This window comes from Tamandua tetradactyla, chromosome 4 (genome assembly GCF_023851605.1).
Source record: "Tamandua tetradactyla isolate mTamTet1 chromosome 4, mTamTet1.pri, whole genome shotgun sequence".
In the NCBI taxonomy this organism is placed as follows: domain Eukaryota; kingdom Metazoa; phylum Chordata; class Mammalia; order Pilosa; family Myrmecophagidae; genus Tamandua; species Tamandua tetradactyla.
Window position 1 is genome coordinate 96,462,435 of NC_135330.1, and position 21,072 is coordinate 96,483,506.

A 21,072-nucleotide genomic window follows, 5' to 3' on the forward strand; every position below is an offset into this window, starting at 1 on the left:
CTTCCAGAGGCTGACTTGCATATATACACCTCTTGCCAACAGTTCCACTGCAGTCTCTCTTTTTCTGTACTCATTGGTCCTTTTGTAGGCAGCATTACTCAGTGGTTTACATTCCACCCTACATCTCTGAGGACTTGTGTGACTGTGCCTGTATGTAGTGGGGTTCTAACTCGACACTATAAGAAGCTCTATATTGTGTATCTGCAGCAGGAAGGACCCGGGTCATGCTACATCTATGCATCTCCCAAGCTGTGTTTGGACTGAGAGGTCAGATATAGAAATATCCTACCTCATCTTAGAGATTTTTTTAAATTCAGTATTTATGGAGACTTTATCCAGTCTCTGTTGTCCTGCAAAGTTCTAAGAATTGGGAATTTTTCCTCTCATTGATTCTGACAGGTGAAATTATAGAAGATGTCTCATGTTACCATGTTGAAGATGTCACTCTACACTACTATATAATTTTATCATTATAAAATTATACCTACATAGGTTTGCATCCTTGGCCAGTTTGTCAACAATATCCTGTAAGTATGATGTGTCCTGAATGCAACATATCAGAAGGCACAGGATTGCAATTTTTCCCATCAGGGGTGACATTAGCTTGATATCATGTGCTTTCTGATATGTTGCACTCATAAGGATGCATCATTACTTTGTTCACTTGGTTAAATACTCTTTACCAGATATCATATCTATAAAGTTAATATATTATTCTCATAATTAACAAGTATCTTGTGAGGATTTATTGAGAGATGTACATAGTCATCGCATTTAATATGAAAATTCTTTTGCTTCCTTTGACTATCTGCACTTGTATTTTGCTTTAGGAAATGAAAACTGTCACTTTCGCTTACTGGAAATAATGATTTTTGCAAGTGGAGGTTCTGAGATAGTTAATTTCAGAACCTCCACCATTACTATAACTATCAATTGAATAGTTAATATTTAATTACAGTACTAAGAATCACCATCTCCTATTTTAGGTTACATTTCCATGCATGCTTATCTGTTTATTGTCTTTAAAAAAGCAAAATAGTGATCTAAAATTTTTACAAAATTGGAAATATGCTTCAAACAACTTCAATATTAATGAAAATTTTCTGCTCAGTCAGAAAATTTAGTTCGCATATTTTGAATGTTTTTATGCATAAAATCACAATGTTATTCTACCAATACAAAAATGTTGTTGCCTTTAAGTGATTTACATTAATCTTCTAGTATGCAAAAACTGCCAAGAATATCCTTTAAGGATTACATCTGTGTATTGTCCTGTGTGTTCTCTTTAAATAAATTCTCAGTCAGATAAACTGGGGTAGAACACAGGTTTTATTTCTGTTGGGCATTTGACAAACTATGCTCATAGAATAGGAGGAATGTCGCTATTGATCTCATAGATTATTTTGTGATTCTGTGCACTATTATAAAACACAAATCACATGATATCTAGAATATTACAAATGTATTTAAATTATTGTTTTTTCTGGTCTTTTTATATTTGAACCTACCATTTCTGTCAAAATTCATCAGAACAAAGTAATCGTACACTTGTTTTCTCTGTGTTCTAGATCTTTGCTTTTCAAAAGGGTGGCCTGCCATGACTGGGAAGATTGTCAGAATGCAGAAACTCAGGCACCAATCAAGAAATTCTGAACCTGAATCCACATTTTAACAAGTTCTTCAGTTCATTTTTGTATACACTAAAATTTTAGAAGTACACTTTAATTCAACATGACCTCTCCCATCTGAGAAATAATAATGTGTGAGTTTGAAGGGATTCAGGTACCCTAGAAAAGCCATGTTTTTATCCTAATAAATCTTGAGGAAGAAACCATTTCTTTTAATTCTTATCCAATAATGTAGGTTGGAAACTTGATTAGGTTATCTTCACAGAGATGTGACTTACCCAACTGTAGGTATTAATTTTTGAATAGAGGGAGATGTGTCTCCGCCCATTCTTTGTGGGTATTGGTTAGTTTACTGGAAGCTTATTAAAGAGGAAAGATTTGCAAAGAGTTCCTTTTGAGAATGAGGAGAGAGGTGAAAAACCTCAGCCAATCCATGAGACTAAAAGTCCACCAGCCAAAGCCCTTTGGAGATGAAGAAGGAATACTTACCCTGGGAGATCTTCATGAAACAAGAAGCCAGGAGAGAAAGCTAACAGATGCCACCAAGTTCACCATATGCCTTCTCAGTTGGGAGAGAAACCTGGAATTTCATTGGTCTTTCTTGAGTGAAGATAACTTCTTGTTGGTGCTTTAATTTGGATATTTTTATAGACTTACTTTAATTGGGACATTTTTCACAGCCTTAGAACTGTAAACTAGCAACTTATTAAGTTCCCCTTTTTAAAAATGATTCTATCTCTGGTATATTGCATTCTGGAAGCTAGAAAACTAGAACAAATGCCAACTAGCTTTTATGATATAAATATAGCATTATATGTATATATATATGTATATATATACATATGTGTGTAAGGTCTTAGTTATATATTTTATCTTCCACAAAAGTATAGTATCTATGATTGATTTGTTGATCATATGTCATCCTCTTTCTTTAGAGACAGAGGGACACATTAAGAATATCACTCTCTCAAAAATTACCTTATTGGATAAACCACTTCCCTCACCTTACTCAGAACCAGTTCTTTTAGCTGTCTCCTTTTATCTTGGGTCAAATTACAAACTATTCGGATGCCTCTTGGTGAAATGTGTTTAATTTCAAGGACTGTTGATATTTAGAGACAGGGCCATAGACTTCTCCAGGATGAGTGTGAATGCTTGGATCCTAGTCAGAGGAATTTTTACAGGGATGTGATAGTGGAGAACTATAGGAGCCTTGTCTCCCTAGGGATGCATCACATCTCTCCTGAATTCTTAATCTGACCTCGGGGACATATTTCTTTCCTCTGTTGTAAATCACTGCAGAGCTCCAGTTTTCCTTGACTGTGTCTCAGACCCTGAGTTCAAGGAAAAGATAAGGTTATTATTGATGTAGAATTAAGCATTTTCTTGTTTCATCTGGACTGTAACCTTTCCCTTTCTTCAGATGATTTTCATCTTCCTTTCTAGATTCTTATAATCCTGGAAATTTGTTTCATAAAACCTTGTGACCTACAAGTTAAAACTCCAATTTTGAAGATCTTGGACATTTTTTTCAGTAATTCTTGAAAGTGAAGCTCAGGAGCTGTGAATTTAAAGTGCTTCCTAATTAGTTTAAAGGCATTGTCAGGGAACAGGCTTAGAAACAATGCCCTAGAAACAATGGACATATTCTGTCTTTGTGGAGCACAATTTGGGTTGGAAAGTGGAAAATCCCCAGCTGAATCATGTTTGTTTTTCTAGTAAGCATATCTTTCTATCTCTAAGCTGGTTGTGGTCACATTTCTCAAGCAGAGAAAGAGCCCTGATGACTTTGCTCCTCCAATGCTTTGGGACATCTGGGAAATTTTGTGCATGTTTCTAAGGATTTTTCTGTCAGTTAGGCCATTTCTACAATTTTGCTTTAGTCTCATGGCAGAACTATGCAAGGGTGGTGTTCTAGTTTACTAGCTGCTGGAATGAAAGATATTAGAAATAGAACGGTTTTTAAGAAGGGAAATTTTTTAAGTTACTAGTCTACAGTTCTAAGCCTGTGAGAAATGTCCCAGTAAAAACAATGAGATAGAAATATCCAATCTAAGGCATCAGGGGAAGATACATTGATTCAAGAAGGCCAATGAAGTTCAGGGTTTCTCTCTCCACTGGAAAGTCACATGGCAAAAATGGGAACATTTTCTAGTTTTCTCCAAAGGCTCCTTTTTTTCATGAAACTCCTTGGGAGCATTATCCTTCTTCATTTACAAAAATCTCTGGCAGTGTGGGCTCTTTAAGTTTCCAGCCTACAGTGACTGATGATAGAGATAATAGAATTATATACCATGGTTGCAGAACTACATCAAAAATCTAAATTTTGAATGCTGCAAAGAGCAAAGGTGAAGGTCTAATCAACAGAGTGTTGGCCAAGAACTCATACTGAAGCAAAAACAAGGACAAAATACTCTTGTTGACCCTTCCCATCCCCCCAGTTATTATAAAATTAATAATGTTAGGGTGGGCAAGCCAATGTCAGGGTTTTCTGTACACCAATTAAAAAAGATAAATTTACAGATTGAATGCATCATGAGTCTAATGATTTTAATACTGGACTGATTTAAAAGAGATAATTAACATTCTACAGTTATACTTATGAATACAGTATTTCTGATGATGATTTTGTATGTGTTTAGTATTTCATTGTCAATATAAGTTCCAGGAATTGGGGATTTTATCTCTTTTATTCACCATTGTGTCCAAATACTATGAATCTTGCTGGCATGGAACAGTTGTTCAGTAAATATTTGTTCAATGAATGAATACCATATACGACATACTCAATGAATGCTATTCTCAACAATTTTCCAAGTGTTAAATGCCACCATCTGAAAAATATAAACATGCATTGATAGATTGTATTATTTTCAAAATATTGGCAGCACTTCCTGTTCTGGATGTATCTCTGAAGGGAGATCAGACTCTTCACCTTACTGACCTCAGGCTGAGCCATGTGACTGACTAGAAGGAACATGTTCAACCTATGAACAGAAGCTCTAGGAATCATCATGTGTATCCCATTTCTTTTCTCCCCTTTGCTGTGAGACCAGCATTTCCAACATTTCTTCCTTCTGTCTTAATTCCAAAGTGAAGATGGTATAAAAAGAGCCACAGGCTACCTACCAAGGAAAGAAATGTAAGTGAGAATTAAAACTTTGTTAATGTAAGTCGCTAAGATTTGGGAGCTTTTATTCCTCCAGTATAATCTGGCAAAGGCCCAGCGATACAGCACATAGTACATAAAAATATAGAATATCACACACAAAATAAGAATGTAAAAAATGAATTCAATAAGCATTGACTAAATACAGCTGTACACTTTTCATCCCTTAACAGAAAGAAAGAAATTCTAGTTCAAGATCTGCCTCAAATATCACTTGACTTGAGCAAGATTCTCTGACCACCCCTGTAGTAGTCAGGACTTTCTTGATTGCACAAAGCAGAAACACAACTCTAACTAGTTTTCCACCACACCTCAACCTACCCCTCTTCAGTTTTCCTTGTCTAAGTACATGGTAACTCCATCTTTCTAGTTGATCAGGTCAAAAATGTTTGAGACATCTTTGTTTGTTCTCTCTTTTATGCCATATCCATTCTGAAAACAAATTGGGTCATCTGAAAATATTTCCAAAATTTGATCATTTCTCAATACTTGCAGGTCCTTCAGTGGTTCAAGCAGTTTGTCATTTCTCAATAGCTTTCTGATAGTCTCCCCATTTCTACCCTTTCCACCTAGAGTCAATTCACTGCAAAGCAGCCAGTTGATGCTTTCAAACATAAAACATGAGTCAGTTCATGTCACTCCTCTGCTATCCTTCTCACTCAGAGTAAAAGATAAAGTCTTAAAAATGGTCAATAAGGCCTTAATGTGATCTGGTCACATTTTCTTACTGATTTCATATCCCAGCTCTTTATAAATTTCTCACTCTGTTTTAACCACATCACTAGTCTCCTTGAAATGTACAAGGAACATTCCTGACTAAAAGCCTTTTACTTGCTGTTCTTGCTGCCTGGAATGCTCTTTTCCTGATATCCATGGCTTGCTCCCTCACTACCTTTTTGTGCAATCTCCTTATCATATGTAAAATTGTAATAACCCCTCTCCATTCTCTTTTTTCCCTTTCTCAACTTCAGTTTTCTCCATACACTCAAGTCATCTCTATACTATATTTTTGTCTGCACTATAATTAGTTTATTCTCTCTTTTCTCCCACTAAAATTTAAGCTCCATTGGGGCAAGGGTTTATATCTATTTTTGTCACTGGCATATTGTATTAAATTATTGTCATGGTTAGGGACAGGTGTCAACTTGGCCAAGTTGTGGTACCTGTTCATCTGATTGGGCAAGTGCTGGCCTGTCTGTTGCAATGAGGACATTTCATAGGATTAGGTCATGATCACGTTAGCTACATCCACAGCTGATTCCATTTGTAATCAGCCAAAGGGGAGTGTCTTCTGCAATTAGTGACGCTAAATCCAATCATGGGAAGCCTTTTAAGGAGGACTCAGAGGAGACAGGTTGCATTCCTGCTTTGGCTGGTGAGCCTCTCCTGTGGAGTTCATCCAGGCCATCCATTGGAGTCATCGGCTTCGCAGCCTGCCCTGTGGATTTTGGACTCTGCGTTCCTACGGTCACGTGAGACACTTTCATAAATTATATATTTGCAAGTGTTCCCTGTTGATTCTGTTTCTCTAGAGAACCCTAACTAATACAATTATCTACTATTGCTATTATCTATTGCTATTGTGGCAAAAAATCACCATGAAATTTAATCTTAAAATGACAATAAGGTCATACTATCTTTAATAATTTCTGCATGACAAGAATCTAAGAGCAACTTGATGACTGGTTCTGGCTTGGGGATTCTCGTGTGAGGGCCTGACCAGAAGTGAAGGATTTGCTTCCAAGAGGGCTGTTTCACATAAAAGTCAAGTTGGTATTGGTTGTTGATGGAGGGCCTTATATTTTTTCTTCATAAGGCTGTTCACATGTGGTTCTGGCTTCTCCTAAAATGTCCAGTCTAAGAGAACAAGACAAAAGCTGCAATGTCATAAAGACTTAGCCTTAGAGGTTATACCCTGTCACTTTTGTTATATCTTATGGCACACAAGCCAGCTCTTATTCGGTGTGGGGGGACTATTCAAGGACATGAACACTGAGTGGCAAAGATCATTGGGAATCAATTTGGAGGATGGCTAACATACCTATTTGTCCACAGAGCCCAGAACAATCCCTGGTATAATGTCTATTCAAAAAATATTTGATGAGTGAATGAGTCACTTGATGGTAATTGATGAAATAATAGAAATAAAGAAAGATTAGAAGAACAAAGTCTTAGAATAGGCAGGATTTACCGGAAATGGAAATTCTAATAAACTCAGAATGCTCTCCATCTCTTCTCTGTCTCTTAGGATATTGCCAGGATCTCTGCATTTATATACTTAGAGCTGTATAATAAGAGAGGAAAAGATCTATACTTTTCCAGTTCTAATTTGAAAAACCCCAGAGTAAGACTCTGGCAGGTCTACCCCCTATAACCAATTGGTATGGCCAGGAGGTTAAGGCAATGTGATTAGATTAGCTGTAGTAAACACCTATACCTGTTAATAGAAGAAGAATATGGAAGGGCATATAGACAAACAAAAATAATCCAACTTGTTCAGTCAAGTTAAATACTGTCTTTTTTGTATATTCCCTAATATAATAGAACATATCATGTGCTTATTTGTTCATATGTCTGTTTTCTATACCATACCTTAAGTTCCTACAATGAAATCTGAATGCAAGACCATGCTTTTATACACTAAACAACATGAGATTTGTAGTCAAAAGTCATTGATGCTTGCATTTTTGCTTTTTCTTTTATTATCTCTGTGGCTCTGGACCAAACTTAACTTCTTTATTTTTTAAATGGTCCTAATAATGGCCTGTTATTGCCGACACAATATACAAGCTAAAAATATTAGTTAATGTCCTTCCTCTTAGGCAAGTCCTGGACATAATTGTATGCCTTAAAAATGTTTGTGAATGAAAAAAAGAAAGAAAAGACTGCCTCTACAAGATGGATCATGATTAACACATAGCTTTCCTAAGATACATAACCCTTTCAAACTAACATATTACACCTTCTGGACCATAAAAAAGTCATGTTTTCTTTCCGTATAGAAAATATTTTCACTCAATCACAATATCAGAGATCCTTAAACCATTTAAGTAACAAAACAAATAGAACACAAAGTTAAGAGCAGTACAAAGTCTCATCAAAGTCTATTACAGGCATGGTATGTTCTAAGGCAAAATTTTCCTTTGGCTCTGGCCCTGTAAAAATCAGAACAAGTTATTTGCTACCAACACACAAAGGAGGGAAAATCATAGGAGAAATATTCCCATTTCCATGTGGAGAAATCAGAAGGAACACATGGATCGCTGGACTGAAGCAGTTTTGAAAATCTACAAGGCAAACTCTTTCAGATTTCAAGGTCTGAGAGTTATTTACCCTCAGGGCTTTAGAAAGCAGCAGTCCCAACCTTTCCAAGTGCCTATGTAACAGCCTGCCTCTCTCTGAGTGCAACCTTGGGGGGACATTCCGGAGACCACATTTTTCTCAGCCACAGTCTTTTCAAGCATTGAGCACCTGGGCTGTCTGTCATATGTGGGACACACCCTCAACCCCTCCATGTGGTGGCAGCCAGGATTTCCCCAATCTTTGAGAAATGTGGCCTACCCTCTCCAAGGTCTAAGGTGGCACAATTTTCCCACTGTAATGAGGTGGAAGGCGCACGATGTGCTCTCAGGGAAACTCACCCTCTCCAAATGATTGGGTGGGTCCACTCTCCTGGGCTGAGTTCTCTTGACTGTAGATTTTGGTTCCATAGTTCTGCTTCTCAAAAGCTCCATTTCCAATCCTGCTTTTTTTTTCTGAAATGACTGAATGCTTCTACATTTGGCCACATATTCACATAAGGTACTATTCTCTGGGATGTCCTTTCCTGGAAGCCTAGAATTTTCCAAAACATCAATTTCTGGTTTCTTTGTACCCAAAAGTTCAATTCTTAGCTTATCTCTTTCCTGTCACATTTTGCTAGAAGTTGAAAGGATAAACCAGACTACACTTTTCTCATTTAATTTGAAAATCTCTTCTGGTGAATATCTGCATTCATGACTTTTAAAATCTGCCTTCCAGCCAAAGCCACTAGTCAACTTTACCAGATTATCTGCTATTTTAAAACATGAATTATCTTCCTTCCAATTTGCAATAACATGTGCCTCATTTCTGTCTAAGCCTTATCAGAAGTATCTTTAAAGTCCCCATTTCAACCTACAGTCTTTTCAAAGAATTCTAGGCCTTCTCTATCAGGTTCCACACAACTCCTCTGAAATCTTTCCCTGATCCATTTAAAAACCTTTTCCAACATGTTCAATATTTGCAAACTGAAGCACCCCACTTCTCTTGTACCAAAATCTGTTCTTGTTTTCTAGCTGCCAGAATGTGATATACCAGAGGCAGAATTGTTTTTAAGAAGGGGAAATTATTAAGTTGTAAGTTTACAACTCTAAGGACAGAAACTGTCCAAATTAATGCAAGTATATTGAAAAGCCCAATCTAAGGCATCCAGGGAAAGGTGCCTTAGTTCAAGAAGGTTGATGATGTTCAGAGGTTCTCCCTCAACTAGAAAGGCATATGGCAAACATGGTGATGTCTGCTACCTTTCTCTCCAGGCTTCTCGCTTCATGAAACTCCCCCAGAGGTGCTCTCCTTTATTTCCAAAAGTCACTGGCTAGTGGACTCTCTTCGTTCTCATGGTTCTCATGGTACTATTGCTCCTTTCAAAAGGATTTTAAAGGATTCTGGTAAACTAATCAAGACCTTTTTTGGAATTGGCAGAGTCACATCTGCCTCAAATCAAAGGATAATACCTACATTGGGTGTGTGGTATCTCTGTGCAGATAATTTAATCAAGTTTTCAATCTACAGTGCTGAATAGGGGTTGTAAGAAATGATGCCTCCACAAGATGAATGAGGATTAAAACATGGCTTTTCTGGGGTACATAATCCTTTCAATCCAGCATAGGTGATGAAGAGTTAGGAATTTTCTTCAACAATCCCAAGGAAACCATGCATATATGTCCTCAGCTTTATAGTTTCCTATCTTATGTAGGTTTCAGATATGGTCCCTCAGAAATTCAGACTCAGTAATTTCATCAGAGCATAAAACACCTTCTTATACACTGAAAAAATATAATCTTCAAATTTTACTTTTTCTTACTGCTAACTAAGACTATAAATATCAACTCTGTATGTCCCATTTTCTCAACTGTAAAATAGTTTGGTGTGTTGATTAACCTCATAAAATTCTTACATATTCCAATGCCTCTGGGGATTTTAGAACATTGTTCAGCACATCACAAGCTCACACATGATATCTATTTCTGAATAAATATAATTTTATCTTTTTCATGTTTAGTATAAAGCTTACTGAAAATCTCTCTTGTGTGTTTTCATTTGTTCTTAGTGGTAAATTGAAAATTTCTGAAATAGCATGTCCAAATTTACAATGCTTTGTAATGCAGTAAGTTAAGTGATTAATACACCCTCTATATTTATTAAACTGTTTTGTTTTTGGTTAAGTTACTACAGGCAAATATATTCATTGGGATTGCCACACATTTCCCTCAAACCATATCTCAAAGATTGTGTAATTGAATCCTAACTGTTTATTACATATATCACTGAGTCTTACCAAATTTTCACCTTTCATGTTTTTCACCCTCCTTTGATTCTTAAGATAGATTACAGCATTTACATTTTGTATAGTAATAACATATTAAGTAACTAATACAAAGACTCCTAAATGTCATTTAAATGTTTATTCATTAAAAAGTTCTCATTATCACTTGTTTCTGACTGTTATGAATTTCCTGTAAAATTTTACTGTCATATGCCACACTTCAATGGTTCAAAATTTAAGTGATTATGGTAGCAAAATAATAGTTGAAAATGTCATTATCTAGAACATTCATTTTTTGAAAGTACATCTTTATTGTGTTCAAGATTTTATGGTATGCAGTTTCTTTCATTCTTGCCTTGCAATCCATATTACTGAGTTTCTCTCATTAGATAGGCTCTCTGTTTAGGATTGAATAATATCCCCTACAAATGTTTTGCCCAGGTTTCAACACCTCATTCTGTGGTATTTAAATGATTTATAAATAGGATTCTGAAGGTGTGCCAAAGCTGAGTGAGACTCGGCCTTTTCCCTATATGACTGAAGTTGTTATAAACAAAGGAATTGGACAGAGAAGGAGAGACCACAGACAGTCAATAGAATCTATAACAGAAAGCAGAAGCTGTCTCCATGCACATTACCATATTCTGTAAAAGCCCCAAGGAACCCTATAGATTGCAAGTCTTCCAGAAGATAGTGAACCTAAGATAACACAGGATTTCTAGACCATAAGTCAGATTTCTGTTATTAAGCTAACCCATTTTTTAGTACTTATTTTAACACTCCCCAACATCAATTCTCTATATTATATTTTGCATGACAATATTCACTTCAGTGAATTTTAAGATACTGTGGGTTTTAAGTCATATATGATCAACCATACAATTATTGTCAATAAATATATGCATGTGCTTATTTATCTCTACTATTATCAAGTCTTACCTTGTGTATTAAATTTGCTGTGTTCACAAATCAGTAGTAGTTTTATCTTGTCTAGGTGTGTAGCTATTTAGAAAGGTTTTTTTTTTGTTTTTTATTGTTTTGCATGGGAAATGAACCCAGGTCTCTGGCATGTCAGGTGAGAGCTGTGCTTGCTGAGCTACCATGGCCTTCCCAAGAAAGTTTTAATTTCACTATCTATTTGTTGAAGAATATTTATTTTCTTTGAAAGAGAAAAACATTTTGGATTTGAGGGATATTTTTGTAGTGTTTGAAACATTTTTTCTCTATCAGTTAATTTTTAATGTTTTTATATTTTGTTGCACTTCAGCTATATCTTCTTAGGACATCCAAGACTTGCTTCCTTGCAATGAATCTACTTGCAGAATGGTAGATTCATTCCAAAAAGTTATATTGGGAAAATTTTCCAGCTGTAGTAGCCTTGAGTATTTACACTTCATTTAAGATTCTGGAAGTAAGGGTAGTTGTAAAGGGAATAAATCATATTATGAGGATGCAAACAAACTGTGACAACTGCTAGTAACTAAAACCTCAGTATGAAAAGATATCAAGGACATAAAATGTCTCAGTTCAATCTTATTTTAAATGAGTTACTTTTTTTACAATAAGCAGACAGAAAATTTATTGAGAAAGCATGTAAGAGAATATGCAGGCACTCTCACAAAGACAGTGGTGAAAGAAGTGAGAGGCAATAGACAATGTGGAGACATTAGATTTTATATATTAGCTTTACTTACTTCTTTTACCCTTTCCTTGTTCAGAGCTCTTTCTTCTACCCTCCTTGCTCTTCAGGGCAGTGCTGTAGTAGATAGTGCATTTGGCCCCACTCCTATCTATAGAGGACTAACTCAGAAATGGGTCATTTGGCTCCAGATGGGTTGGTTGCCACAGGATGTTTCCCCTAAGTCAACAGCTCCCAGACATGTTGCCTTTCCAGGACACAGGCTTTCCTGACCTTGATTAACAATCCTTGCTTAAGGGTCCCTTCACACTTTTTTTCCCTTCCACTCTCTCTTATTCTAGTCTTCCTCAATGTCCCTCTCAGAGAGTTCTTGCCCCTTAATCTTAAGGGGTGATGGGAGACTGGCATTTGTCTTCTCCTTGTCAGAGGTGCAAATCCTGCCTGATGGGGTACAGAGCCTTCTGGTTATCTGTTTTAAGTTGAGAAGGGAAGGGGTCAAAGAGAAATTGGAAAAACTGAAAATCCTTACATCAGCATTGGTTTAGTGTAAAAGATTTCTAGTCTGGAAGAAATAAATTTGATGAGGAACCTAAAAATGCAAAGACAAATTAATAGCAAGAGGAGGATAGAAGTGAGCAGACTTAGGAGATGCATCAGTCAAGTGAGATTGGGAAACAGGGAAGGAAATTATCATCTTTCAGGTCAAAGAGAAAACCTTGTGCCTTCTCTCTAAGCCATCTCAGCGGGTAAACTTACAACCTTCCCTCCTACATGGGAAATGACTCCCAGATGTGTAAATATTTCTGACAACATTGGACAGTACTCCTGAGGATGAGCCTGGAACTAACATCAGAGTATTGAGAAAGCTTCTTGACAAAAAGGGGGAAGAGAAATATGAGACAAAATAAAGTTTCCATTGCTGAGAGATTTCAAACAGAGTTAAGAGGTTATCCTGGAGGTTGTTATGCATTATGTAAATATCTCTTTTTGGTTTATGGTGTATTGGAGTAGCCAGAGGGAGGTACCTGAAACTATTTAACTGTGTCCCAATAACCTTCATTCTTGAAGATGATTGCATAAATATATAGTTTTTACAATGTAACCATGTTATTGTGAAAATCTTCTGCCTGATACTTCTTTTATAAGGGTATGAACAGATGACTAAAAAGATAAGGATTAAAAAATAAATAAATAATAGGGGGTTAAGGGGTAAAAAACTTGAGTACATTGAAATACCAGTGGTCAATGAGAGGAAGTGGTATAAGGTATGGGATGTATGAGTCTTTTTCTATTATAATTATTTTTCTGGAGTGATACAAATGTTCTAAAAATAATCATGGTGAAGAATAGTCAACTATATGATGATATTAAGAGACATTGACTGTATACTATTGATCAACAGTATGTGGGTGATTTCCCAATAAAAATATATATTTTTAAAAACTGAAATATAAACTGCATTAAAGATAGCTATTTGGGACTTATAGATGCCAGCATTATTGTATTATATTGTTTTGTATGTAACTGAACTTTTTACTTTCCACAGGTGGTGAAATGCAAATGCATAAAATGTAATGAGAAAGCTACATTTTGGACATATAATGGACAAAGATATAACTGGTGGGGGAACATAAAGTTATAGGAAAACTATATATGCAGGCTATTGAAATTAATTTATCAACCATATATAATTGTTATGTATTTAGAAGGTTAAATTTTAACCCTATGGGAACCACAAGGGAAACTATTGGAAAATATATCCAGATAGAATTGAAAAGGCATGCAAAATGATACAACACAAGAAAGCAAATAAACTAAAAAGTAGGCTTTAAAGGAAGAGAAAGATAAAAAGTTATAACTTCCAAGGGCTAAATAGCAAAATGTCAAGATAAAAACCTACATTATCAGCAGTGACTTTAAATTTAAATGGAGTAATCGCTCCAATAAAAAAGCAGAGATTTGTAGAATCAATTAAGAAAGACTGGCCCAACTCTATGCTTTTATGAGACTCACTTTAAAGTCAAAGTTACATGGTAGAAAGAATGTAAAACCTATAGCAAGTTATTGGAAACAAAAGGCATTGGGGGCAACAATACTAGTACTGGATAAAATAGATATTAAGTTAAAAACAGTTTCAAGGAACACAGATAGTCATTACATACTGACAAACAGGAAGATGTAACAATTATAAACATATATGCACCTAACAGGAATACCCTAAAATATATGAGGCAAATGCTGACAGATTTGAAGGGAGAAATTGATTGTATACAAATAGTAGTATTTTTTTAACACAATATATTCAATAATGATAGCACATCTAGTCATAAGATCAATAATGAAATACAAGATTTGAATGATGCACATATAGAACATTGCACCCAATAAAAACAGAATGCACATCTTTCTTGAATGCACATGGATCACTCTCCAGGAAGACCATACAGTCTTGTTTAGACCAAACAAGTATAAATAAATTTTAAAATTTTGAAAGCATACAATATATGTTCTCTGACCAAAATGGAATGAAGCTAGAGGGAGAAAAAGAAAATTCCCCAATACAGGGACATTAAACAATATACTCTTACACAACCAATGGGTTAAAGAAGAAATCAGAAGCAAAATTAGGAAATGTTCTGAGGTGAATGAAAATGAAAATACAACATACCAAAAATCATGGATGTGGATGCAAGGGTAGGGTAGTGGTAGAATTCTTGTCTGCCATGTGGGAAACCCAAGTTCAATTCCCAGCCCAGGCACTTCCTCAAAACAAACAGACACAAATTCAACAAATGGTGCTGCCATAATGGGATACTCACATGGAAAAATAATGAAATGTGACCCCACAACACAGCATACAAAAAAGCTTATGGAAAGCAGTTAAGGCAGAACTAAGAGAGAAATTTACAGCTTAAGTCCTCCATTAAGAAAGAAAAAAAGACTTCCACTCATATATCTAATCTCAAAACTGGAAGAACTAGAAAAAAAAGAGCAAACTAGACACAAAGAAAGCAGAAAGATGGAAATAACAAAGATTAGAGGGATGATAAATGAAATATAAACACAACAATCAAACAAAAACAATACAGAATCAACAAAACCAAAAGTTCATTATTTGAAAAGATCTACAATATTGACAAACCTTTAGCTAGTCTGACAAGGATAAAAAGAGAAAGGATACAAGTAAATAAAATTAAAATTGAAAAGTACGGAATTATTACAACCTTCGAAAATAAAAGGGATTATAAGTGGATAGTATAAAAAAATGGTATGTCCACAAATGAGCCTACTTTGAAGAAATGGATAAATTCTTTGAAACACACAAATTACCTATATTTACTCAAGATGAAATAGAACAGATCAACAAAAAAACTACTAGAATAGCTCAACAAACAATAATCAAAAACTTCCCACAAATAAATCCAAGGATCAGGTGGTTTCATGGGGGAATCCTACCAAACATAACAACAACAACAAAATAACTCCAATCTGTTCAAACACTTCCAAAAAATTGAAAAGGAAGAAGCACCCACTTATTCATTCTATTAGGCTCAAATCTCTCTCATACCAAGTCCAGTTAAAGATGGTTCAAGAAATAAAAACTACAGACCAAAATTTCTTATGAATATAGATGCAATATTCCTCCACCAAATACTGTGGCTGCTCAAAAGTGAGTCCCTGCAAATGTGCACCAGAGTCAATTAAATGACACCCACATTTTGAGGAATGCAAAAGTTCATTTAGCAAATGCTAGCCTCATGAGGACAGTAGAATGTTTCCTCAAATCTGTCTCTCTGAGCTGGAGAAACATTCAGTGTTTTATAGCATTCAAACAAAATCAGATAGATTTAGATTATGAGGTTGGAGATAGTCTAATCTCTGAGTATGCACAGGTTGATTACTGGCTTTGCTCACTTGAAGTTTAAGGTTTCAACTATTGAATATATCAGTTGCAGGCCAACTCTGATTAGCACTGACTTGGTCAGTTCTGGGCTGACTCATGTTACTTTGTTAATAAACACTGAGAGTATCAAATTTGAGGGTTACAAAAACAAGATAAGGAGACACATACTTGACCATTCATGAGTTAACACGTTATTGTCCAGTTACAGAGTAAAGATGATTACAATTATATTGTAAAACATAGCATCATCATCAAAGAAACAAGTCATCTGGATTACAGTTTAGTGAGTTATAAACAGTGTCAGATAATTGCTGCTGGGTACATCAGAGTATATCAGAAAGTAAGAGAGCATTTAGATAACGATTCTGTAACTATAACTATATTTGCTAGCACATGTCACAATACTAGCAAACCAAAAACAACAGCATTTTATATGATATATAAACAGAATTATATACCATGATTATTCTAATTTGCTAAAGCTGCTAAATGCAAATACCATAAAAGAGTTGGCTTTTACAATGGGAACTTACTGGTTTACAAGTTTACAGTTCTGAGGCTGTGAAAATGCCCAAATCAAGGCAATGCATTCTTCCTGAAGGCCAGTTGCTGGCTATCCTGGACTCCTTTATTAAATGGCAAGGTGCATGGTGATGTGGCCAGTCTCTCCCCTGTGCTCTGTGTTCTGCTGCTCTCAGTTTCCTGCTTGCATGTCTTTTTTTAAATCATTTTTGTCTTAATTTCCTTCTATTATAAATAATTTCTGTGAAAAGATTAAGATCCACCCTGAATGAGTTGTGCCACATATAAATTTATGATCCTACCCACCAATACATCTTATTTATAATAGGCCCAAATCTATGGTTGGACTCCCTTTAAGTTTGGAAAGAAACCTTATGCATCTAGACAAATGTTTCTGAGAAATTTTCTGGAAACAATGTCTCTTCAACAAATGGTTCTGGGGAAATTGGGAAGCCACTTGGAAAAGAGTGTAAATGGACCCCTACTTAACACCATATACCTAAAGTAACTGTGCATGCATTAAATCTTGCCCATAAGAACCTAAACCATGAAAACCTTAGGTGAAAATATATTGATAAAATGTATAACCTTGGATTTGGTAGTGATTTCTAAGATATGACAACAAAGCATGATTAAAAAGGAAAAAAGTGGTAAGTGGACCATATCAAAATTTACAACTTTTTTACATCATATGACACTTTCAAGACAGTGAAAGACAAATTAAAGAATGAGAGAAAATAAATGCTATGTATATGATAAGGTTTTAACATCCATATTATAAAGAACGAAAGAAAAAGACATAACTCAATTTAATGATTGAGTAAAGGATTCAAATAGACATTATTCCAAGAATATATACAATGGACCAATAAGTACAGGAAGAAGATGCTCATCATTATTGGTTATCATGAAGATGAAATAAAAACCACAATGAGATAACCACTTCACACCCACTATAATGCCTATTTCTTTCAAAGGGAGTAAATATTTCTGTGAGGATTCAGAGAAATTGTAACTTTGCACATTGGTGGTGGTATTGTAAAATGTTGTAGTTGATGTGGAAACTTCCTTGGTAGTTCCTCTGAATTTTGAAAATTAGAATGCTATACCATATAATCTGGCAATCTTATGCTTGGTACATACCAAAAATAATTGAGAAAAGGGATTGGAACTACATTTATATACCATGTTTAGTACCTGTGCTTGTTTGAAAGAATGTATGTACCCTAGAAAGCCACGTTTTAATCCTAATCCCATTTTGTAAAGGCAGTAATTTCTTCTAATCCCTATTCAGTACTGTAAATTCAAAACCATAATTAAATCATCTCCCTGGAGATGTGATTCAATCAAGAGTGGTTGTTAAACTGGATTAGGTGGAGATGTGTCTCCACCCATTTGGGTGGGTCTTGATTAGTTTATTGGAATCCTATAAAAAGGGAAACATTTTGAAGAAAGCTGAGAGATTCAGAGAGGGCAGAGAAGAATGACATAGTCATGAGAAGCAGAGAGTACACCAGCCAATGACCTTTGGAGATGAAGAAGTTAAACACTTTCCAGGGAGCTGGAAAAAAGCTAGCAGATGATGCCATGTTTGCCATGTGTCCTTCCAGGTGAGAGAGGAACCCTGACTGTGTTTGCCATGTACCTTCTTACTTGTGAGAGAAACCCTGAATTTCATCAGCCTTCTTAAACCAAGGTATCTTTCCCTGGATGCCTTTGATTGGACAATACTATAGACGTGTTTTAGTTGGGACATTTTCTCAGCTTTAGAACTATAAGCTAGCAATTTATTAAATTCCCCTCTTAAAAGGCCATTCTGTTCCTGGTGTATTGCATTCCAGAAGCTAGCAAACTAACTTTAATGTTCATCAACAGATGATGGGTAGGGAAGATGTTGTATATAAATTCAATATTCTGTAGCTGCTCATTGAAGTGTGCTTTCAAAATTATTGATTTTTCTTTCTTTATTTCATTTATATATGTTATATTTTACAACAAAAATGGTTAAAAATCTATAAGCAGTAATATCAGGTAAAATAAATTCTTGAAATAAAAAATTTGAAAATACTTAGTAACATAGGTCACTACTATAGAAAAGTTGATATTTATAATAACTTTTTACTTGGTATTTTGAGAATGCACACAGTTTTGATACTTAATCAAACATATTAAGATAGTTTAATAATTATAATTTAAGAAACTCTGGTGTCTGTATCTACAGATTTTTTCCCTCCTTCCTTGCTTCAATTTTAAATTTGTTTATGGAACATTGTACAAACAGGCTTTACAATGATTACTTGGATTTTTTTAAATATGCCTAAAGATAAGCAAATAAAGATATACATTTTAGGTGGTTAAGATTTCCATATGTTAACTATGAAAATATTTGTATCTTCATATTTTCTTGAAGTTAAGAAAATGTTTAGTAACACAGGTCATTACTACAGCACTGCAGTTATTTGTAAGAACTTTCTACTTGATATTTTAAGAACACTCACAGTTTTGACAGCTAATCAAATGATATCTAAGTTTTTGTTTAATACTTAGAATTTAAGAACATTGCTATCTGAATTTGTAGGTATTTTGCTTGTTGCCTTAATTTTAAAAGGTTTATGAATCTTACAATGCAAACACAGGTGCTGCAATTATTATATGGACACTTTACTTAAATGTGCCTATGGTTAAGCCAACTAAGATATCCATTTTTGGTGTTTCTAGGTGTATTGTTTCTTTTTTCTTAAAAAACTGGAAATGAAAATGAACGACTCAAAATTTATAGATACAGGACAGAGTTAATCTATCTAATTATTAATTCATCTGATTATTGCTGACTATCAGTACTTAAAATTGTTCAGCAAAGTTCTTTTCATAAATCTGAGAAGTAAGTGTGAGAGAATTTCAGATGTAGATGTGAATTAATGAACAATATAAGACTTTCAGTGTTATAAGAGACCTTGAATGCACCTTAGTCAACCACTAAACTGATGAGTATAAATTGGTGAACAGGAAATGGATGAGAGAACAAATCAAAACAGAGAACATCCAGTCCAAAGGATGAGAAGAGTTCAAATAAAGTCTGCTAAGCACCCATTTTCTATGTGCCCAACAAATATTATTTACAAAATCTTCGCTGTGGGTATGTGTGTGTTATAAAATCTATTTTTTTTAAGATGAGGAAACTGGGGATTAATGTAAAACTTCTAAAGGGCAAAGCTAGGACTGTATGGCCCCATACTTACATTCTTAACCAGTTGTACAATGTAGTAGTAGCTTCTCTATGAGGCATCTTAGCTGGCATGCAAAACAAACTAATGGGATAAGAATAAAATATTCAAACTCCTATTTGGTTTATTTTTTTTCTTTTTTTTTTTTTTTAGTTCAGATGCAGCTTCATTCAGTATTTTAACATGATTACTTTACAATTAGGTATTATTGTGCTGTCCATTTTTGAGTTTTTGTATCTAGTCCTGTTGCACAGTCTGTATCCCTTCAGCTTCAATTACCCATTGTCTTACCCTGTTTCTAACTCCTGCTGAACTCTGTTACCAATGACATATTTTAAGTTTATTCTCGAATGTCCGTTCACATCAGTGGGACCATACAGTATTTGTCCTTTAGTTTTTGGCTGGATTCACTCAGCATAATATTCTCTAGGTCCATCCATGTTATTACATGGTTCATAAGTTTATCTTGTCTTAAAGCTGCATAATATTCCATCGTATGTATATACCACAGTTTGTTTAGCCACTCTTCTGTTGATGGAGATTTTGGCTGTTTCCATCTCTTTGCAATTGTAAATAACGCTGCTATAAACATTGGTGTGCAAATGTCCATTTGTGTCTTTGCCCTTAAGTCCTTTGAGTAGATACCTAGCAATGGTATTGCTGGGTCGTATGGCAATTCTATATTCAGCTTTTTGAGGAACCGCCAAACTGCCTTCCACAGTGGTTGCACCCTTTGACATTCCCACCAACAGTGGATAAGTGTGCCTCTTTCTCCGCATCCTCTCCAGCACTTGTCATTTTCTGTTTTGTTGATAATGGCCATTCTGGTGGGTGTGAGATGATATCTCATTGTGGTTTTGATTTGCATTTCTCTAATGGCCAGGGACATTGAGCATCTCTTCATGTGCCTCTTGGCCATCCGTATTTCTTCTTCTGGTAGGTGTCTGTTTAAGTCTTTTTCCCATTTTGTAATTGGGTTGGCTGTCTTTTTGTTGTTGAGTTGAATAATCTCTTTATAAATTCTGGATACTAGACCTTTATCTGATATGTCGTTTCCAAATATTGTCTCCCATTGTGTAGGCTGTCTTTCTACTTTCTTGATGAAGTTCTCTGATGCACAAAAGTGTTTAATTTTGAGGAGCTCCCATTTATTTATTTCCTTCTTCAGTGTTCTTGCTTTAGGTTTAAGGTCCATAAAACCACCTCCAGTTGTAAGATCCATAAGATATCTCCCAACATTTTCCTCTATCTGTTTTATGGTCTTAGACCTAATGTTTAGATCTTTGATCCATTTTGAGTTAACTTTTGTATAGGGTGTGAGAGATGGGTCTTTTTTCATTCTTTTGCATATGGATATCCAGTTCTCTAGGCACCATTTATTGAAGAGACTGCTCTGTCCCAGGTGAGTTGGCTTGACTGC

At 35.2% G+C, this 21,072-nt stretch overlaps 1 long non-coding RNA gene across 1 annotated transcript in view; it reads right to left on the bottom strand.

Annotated features, from left to right (window-relative positions):
- Positions 1–8,444: 8,444 nt before the first annotated feature.
- LOC143679212 (uncharacterized) overlaps positions 8,445–21,072 on the bottom strand; it is an 89,253-nt gene continuing 76,625 nt past the window's right edge. Inside the window, exon 7 of the long non-coding RNA XR_013173588.1 lies at positions 8,445–8,631. This is a non-coding gene — a long non-coding RNA (uncharacterized LOC143679212). The remainder of the gene's footprint in view (positions 8,632–21,072) is intronic.